General features: G+C 44.0%; 1 long non-coding RNA gene across 1 annotated transcript; it reads left to right on the forward strand.

The window, feature by feature from the left end:
* The first annotated feature begins 224 nt into the window (after window positions 1-224).
* Window positions 225-2,679, forward strand: LOC144134738 (uncharacterized). The gene is made up of 2 exons (XR_013315230.1): window positions 225-536; window positions 2,582-2,679. It is a non-coding gene; the product is annotated as an uncharacterized LOC144134738 (long non-coding RNA).
* The last annotated feature ends 4,286 nt before the right edge of the window (window positions 2,680-6,965 follow it).

Genomic DNA, 6,965 nt, shown 5'->3' on the forward strand with positions numbered 1-6,965 from the left:
CTTGCACCACCTTCATAGTGGCTGCCATTTTAGAGACGAGAAGCGCAGAGCATATGTACATTCGCGATATTTCCTACCGCACACTTTTTTTAGTATTCAGCCGTCAAGAAAACAGGCGATTTTCTGTTCGGACAGTTAACCAAAGAATTTTTTACATATGCGCAGAAGCAAGCACCCGGCCGGGAAGGGCCGCTGCACGTGCACAACAAGCGTACCTAAAGCCGGTAGTATGTCTCCGGTATGCTAAATCCCTCTACCAAGAAAGCATACGCGGGGGACACGCGGAATCCGGTCCGGGGAACAAAAAGAAGAGAAGAAAAAATCTGCCCGCAGGAGGAGGGAAGCGCGACCTGTCATGGCACTGCCTGATACTGGCAGCTGCTCCAGGGCGCAGTTTGCACTTCGCGTCTCTGGACAGAGTCTGTCATGCTATCTGCTGTCCGACTCTGTACCTGTGGTGTGCAGTCGCTGAGCGAATAACGCGTTTCGATAGCCTGCCAACAGGCTAACTTTGCGATGACGCCGTATCAGTCCTGGTAAGTACGGTCGACTGTTTATCTGCTTGTATTATGTAGAGGGCGGGGTGGCGGTGGGAAATTACGCTCATGTACACTTTTAGTAAAACAACTCAATTTCGCCCTCGCCAGTTCGTGGATCTTAGAAGAGATATTAATTGTCATGGTCCAAATTGTGCAATGCACCCTTATATCCACAGCAATAAGTTGTGGATACGAAGCAATTAGCTGTTTTCGGCACAGTCGCCTTTCTTGAACTCTTGGCGGCGGATGTACGCTTCCAGATGCATGCGACCTCAAGCATGAGTGCAGCTAATGTGGCCTTTGAGCTTCAGAAAGTGAGTCCTACTTTCTTTCAGAACCTTGATGATTGCTCTGAGTGGTTGAAGTTTAAAACTTGATTGAACTGGAGTACAAACCTTTTTTATCATGAGGCCCAAAGCCATATGGCATCTTTTTTCCAGATGCGGCTGAGTGGCGCGGTCAGGATTTTCTCTTCTTTTTAATGCAGAAAAAGGGCCTGTTTTTTCCCCCGAACTCGAGCATTAGCTCCATGCTGCTATGGTCCTGTTTAATCTTCACCAAACATTTTTCTATCGCTATTTCAAGTCACTTAATCCTGATGAGAGTTGACAACTTGCAAAATAGACCATTTGCAGAAATGTGTAAGTCAGCTTCTCCGCAAGGCTTTTTCTCCAACCAAAAGGTCTCGTTCCCGGACGACACTCTCGCATTTTTTGTGGAAACGAAAAGAGTGAAGTTCCCTCTTCTGAGTAAGCTCGGGAATGTCGCCAGTTTACTTCAAAGTGGCCTGGAGAGAGCCATCAAGAGTACAATTGTACTCATGCAGTCAGCCTTCGGTAGCACTGCAGTAGAGGCTAGGCAGGGAATAGAAGGGAATGGGCCTTTGTTCCTGTGCGCCGGAAGTAGTGAGCTACCTCACGCTAAACTTTCTAAAACTTTTCTACTGAACAACACCGTCGCGCTAACTTCCTTCCCTTCCCCCTCCCCCGCGCACTCCTAGCCAGTACAAGGAACAACCCACTCCCCACTGCTCTGTGACGAAGGACGGTATCCCTCCTTTTTCTGCGTACACTCTGCTGCAGGCAGTGGGCGGCCATCCGGAGTTTTCATTCGCTCGAAGAATGTGAGTGTGTCCTCTGGGTTCGAGACATTTACCAGTATTCGTTATCACTTCCTGTTCTTGCCACGAAAAGGGAGATGGGTTAGTCGGTCCCGAAATAGATTAAGGGGAATCCAACCTTTTTCTGAAAATGCGAGGCTGCTGTCTGTAAACGAGTACTTTTGGTCGGAAGACATCCTTTTGAAGAAGCTGACTTATATAATATTCCAAGTTGTTGCACAAAGAAACGCACTATCTCAGTGCACATACGCTTTTGTTGCGCGCAGGCGGCAAAAATTCAGCCACAATTTTGCTAGCTAGCGCCAAAAGCATAACTGGACAACAGCTGAACAAGAGCTCACTTCAGGTCATTTTTGTTTGCAAAAAAATGTTCCATGGTCATACACTGACTCTAACTAAATGGTAGCACCACTGCATGCACGAAAGCAACGGGGTGAGTGAAGACGCCCTGCTTATCATTTTACAAGCGTCAAATATACTGCGGAACGGTTTCTTATGTCTTGTAGATTTCAGCTGCAAAATCGGGCCCCTTTGAAACAACGCCGAAAGAACGCTGTAATTAAAAAAAACTAGGCCATTTACGGAAGTGGGAGCTGCGCTCTATACTTCCACTGCATGTGAGATATGTGTACTGCACACCAAATGTAGGAGCCTTCTAGTTTGGTCTAGCTGGTGGGGCATGCATGTTCTTCAATCAGTGCCATGAACGATTATGCAATGATTTTGTATCCAGAGCTTGTGTTGTTCATTCTTTTACTTATTTCTTGGCCTGTACAGCATGCTCGCTTGGAAAACACCGCACATACGCCTTCGCGCTTCAGACCAAATTGTCGCAGATTAAATTTTGATCTAATGATTACAATTTATGCGTTAATTGTGTGTACTGCCCCTCATGTTTCAAGGATTTCTTTTTGTCACACAGGTTCGCTTGGAGAATGGATGCCATCATGACGTTGACAGAAGACTGCTGAGTTATGCTGCCATTTTAAATTCCATAAGAAATAAACCCTGTCGTGCATACTGGTGTACAATCACTGGAGTCCGAAACTGCATTCTGAAGTGCAGCACGGCATGCCACAATCTTATCGCACTAACACGAACATAACCAGGAATGTGGGAGAGAAAAACATCTGTGAACTTGATGGCAGTGAGGTGCTTATCATGCCTTTTCAGCAAGCAGCTTTGTTCTGTAGGTGTATTGTAATGCTGCGTTTGGTTTTGATGTGTGTAATACATTAATGTAGATGCACCATTACCGACACCTACAAAGTGAAGTGGTTTGCTTTACAGGCCCAAAAACGATCTTACTTACTTTAATAACAATGAATGCCTAGTATCAAAGCGAAAGTGCCTGTGCCCTACATTCGAGAAGTTGTAACAATACACTGTAATATGGGATACATTCCTCTGGACGGTAACGTTACCCGTCCAAAAGAGACGTAAGGATGCACCTAAAAGAGCAAAACACACTTTCAGAGCAATGTTATGCCCACTGACGTGGTGCAAAGTTGCACCATAGAAGCGTAAAAAACTCATTAGGTAACAATAGCCCCTGCGAGGGTAAGCTTACGCTTACGTTACCCTTCCTAACATGGCGTAAAGGTGCACCTGAAAGAGGAACCCGTATGCTCTTGCAGAGCAATGTTACGCTCATTGATAAGGTGCAAAGTTGCTCTGTAGGAGGGTTGTAGTAAGCTCATTAGACAGGATTAACTGTATCCCTTGCGAGTATAAGTTTGCGCCCTGGGATTGAGCATAAGCTTAGTCTGAGTGGGCGCAAACATGCACCAGAAACTGAAGCATATGTTTACACTTTCATGGCCTAAGCGTTAGTCTTCCTGAGGAGGGGTAACGTTAGTCATCAAAGGGTTATACTTACACTTGGCCAGACGGAATAACATTACCCCGATAACAGCCTAAACATTACACTGTGCGCACTTAGGCCCCCGACGAAGGTGTAACGTTACACCAAAAAGGGGTCGCCACAGCGTCAGTGGCTTTACCCCCTCAAAGGACTAAGACCACTCCTTTTTTTCTTAGAGTGTGTAACAACGTCCGATATAGAATAAGCCGTGCACCGCATCCCACGGAAACCTGTCTGCCGCTCGTCAAACAAATCAGCCTCCGCAGCCTGTTCAGACGCTGCAACGCCATATGCTCCATGAGCTTACCAGCCCCCGATGTTAATGCCACTGGCCGATATCCGCTCAGCCCCGTAGGTGGGCGCCCTGCCTTTCGGATGGGACAAACGACCGCGGTTCGCCAATCCTCCGGTAGCTCCCCGCGTTCCGACATCAGGTTGATCTGCTGCAGGAGGATCTGTCGTTGCTGCGCATCCCGGTTTCGCAGCGTCTGCACTCTAAAAAAAAAGAGTGCGATTTTAGTCTTTTTGGGGGGTAAACTACTTGTCGCTGAGCTAACACCTTTAGGAGGGTAATGTTACGCTATTTGCTCCAGACTAAAGTTTTAGTCCACGACAAACAATATAAACGTTACACTCTCTCTAGCGTAAAGTTACACTTTGAAAGGCAGTGGAAGTTTACGCTGCCGAAGACTATAGTTGCACCTTTTCAGGAAGACTATGTTTTAGTCTACGACAGTATAAACGTTACTCTCTCCAGCGTAAAGTTACACTTTGAAAGGCAGTGCAAGTTTACGCTGCCAAAGACTAAAGTTGCACCTTTTCAGGAAGACTATGTTTTAGTCTACGACAGTGTAAACGTTACACTCTCTCTAGTGCAAAGTTACGTCTTCAAAGGCAGTGTAAGTTTATGCTGCCCAAGATTATAGTTACATCTTTTCAGGAAGACTATATTTTAGTCCAAAGGGGTTAACTCCTATCCCACAGCAGCGTAAATTTATGCCATCAATACCAGTGCAATGTTAGGCTGTCTAGGAGTATTGATACATATTTGAGAACAAGTATGTTTTATTCCAGACCGCATAACTTACATCTACAGCAGCATAAAGCTTTGCTGCTATGGGTTATATTTCTCTCCAGAATGCAATGGCTGGCCTTCTAATCATGCAGAGTAGTGGTGCAATGTGTACAAAAGAAGCAGGCATGTATAATGTGTAGTAGTTGCGTGTTTTGGTTTAGGCACAGTGCAATAACTGAACAAGATTTTTCACAACAGAAAAGAAAACATACCACATGTGGGCTTTATTTTAAATAAGGTTACAGCCAAACAGCTCACAAGTCCACCTATGTCTTATCCTGGAGGACCAGACAGCAGGAGAGACCTGGGCCGCAGATAATACACACGCACTTAATACACTTAGCCAACACATAAAGAGGCATAGAAGGACGAGAGATTTTGTAGTACAGTAACTTAAATGTACTGAAGTTTTTCAGTTACAAAATTCATGAAACAATCTGTGCTCAAGTGTTTACATGAAAACAATAAAGAAATAGACCAGCGCAAAAAAAATTTATTTCTCACAGTTCCTTCTTTCCAGAAAAAGTAAGGCAGATAGGTCCATGTGCCACAGGATTGTGCCAAAATAAGGTTCCATCACAAAATGGCATCAACCGCTACAAGTACGTGAAAACCATTTCATGATCTGAGGCTATTAGATGTGCGAACCAAAACCTTAACTAGGGCTATATAATGTAGCAATGCCACTGTCTCGAGAAGAGCATTTTCCGGTGCCTCTATGTACCATAACCTCCTTGCAATAGCTACACAGAATTTAATTTAATCATTTCAGATGACAGCTAAATGGGAGCTTCTGCATTGCAAATATAATAAGGTGCATGAGCATGTGTGCCATGAAAACACAAAAGTGATATGAGTTCCATCAGAGCATGCTACATTAAGAAACAACTCGAGAACAAAGCAGCAGATGCCTCTCAAAAAAGGCCCTTCAACCAATGGTACTGAACGCTTCTGATGTCATGGTTAGTCTGATTTAAGCCCTGGTTTATCCCGCTTCATCTGCCACCCCATGGCGATGTCACACTAGCAGGTCTAAGGAGATTAACCAGAACACTGTGAGAATTGATCGAAGCCATTGGTTGGAGGGCATTCTTTAACGAGCATTTGCCTCCTCGTTCTTGGGTTATATCCAACTAGAGGCTGCAAAAAAAAGGAGGTAGTGACGAGCCAGATCACGATAAATCAGCATCAAATGGCAATCAGCGGCCTTCTTTTCGTGTGCTTGCCACACTAAAGAACATGTGCATATGGCTGGGCCGCCATCAGCAGTGAAATGACTGCACAAGAGGTTTTACCCAGTCTTAGTGCCACCACGTAGCTAGTTTACTTTGATGTTGCAGTGCTGTGTTACTCCAGTTTTGTACACCACATAAAAAATCAGCATTATGACGAATTTTTTGTAGTGCACTTTCTTGCTCAGTGAGCCCACACTTGGAACTCCACCTCAACGAGGGTTAAGGCCTTCAGTTGATAATGCCTGCACTGACCTACTGTTCAATGTTAGTACAAAGCACGTGGGCCTAAGCTATATGCAGCCGTGCGGGAGCTTTAGCAAATGTGATAGGGTGGGTGCACTCAATGAGGGCAGGCTATACAAAGCTACTGCTCTCACTTTTTATTTTTTGTAACTTTGACTGCAATATTTGTTATTCTCTGTCACTTGCAGTCAGTCGCACTTGTCACTGTCACAACCAAGGTACTATGTGTCTCCTTACAGTGATGACTTTAGAGTAACAGTGCGAAAGCTTTGGTTAGCCAGAAACACAGGGCTTTTTGGGGAAAAAAATTTATGACTGGTATTATGACTGAGCAGAAATAAAATTCAAACGCAAATAACAACGTCAAGAGATAGAAGCACTGTGGGAACATTGGTCACAATCATCAAAGCTAAGTGTGAAAGAAGTCACAGTTCACACAAAACATCATCCCTTGACTCTGTCAATGATGGGTCATTCCAAGCCAAACATCCCAGAGGCAATCTCAACCATATCCGACTTGTTCAAAAAAATTAATGTAAAATTTTTGCATTGTGTGAAATCTAAGCCAGATGGCAAAAAAATTTAATCATGAGGTGAGCGCTGTTTGAACAATTAGAAAATGTGTGAAAGCGGCATCGCTCTATGATCGACCGAAAATCCAGATTTTTACAAGATACACGACAAATGTTTTAATGAGATTTGCAAAGATTCTGGCTTTTGATATGATTCATATCTGGTATTTTTGAACGGTATAATTATTTTTTTAATTTAAATAAAATGTAAAAATTCCACTATGACACTTATAAAAATATCAACTCCTTTTTGGAAATTAAGAAAAAGACATCTTGCTTCCTTAGATGCCTATTACCCATAAGAAATGTTACAGCTT

The sequence above is a fragment of the Amblyomma americanum genome, chromosome 5 (assembly GCF_052857255.1).
Source record: "Amblyomma americanum isolate KBUSLIRL-KWMA chromosome 5, ASM5285725v1, whole genome shotgun sequence".
Lineage (NCBI taxonomy): Eukaryota > Metazoa > Arthropoda > Arachnida > Ixodida > Ixodidae > Amblyomma > Amblyomma americanum.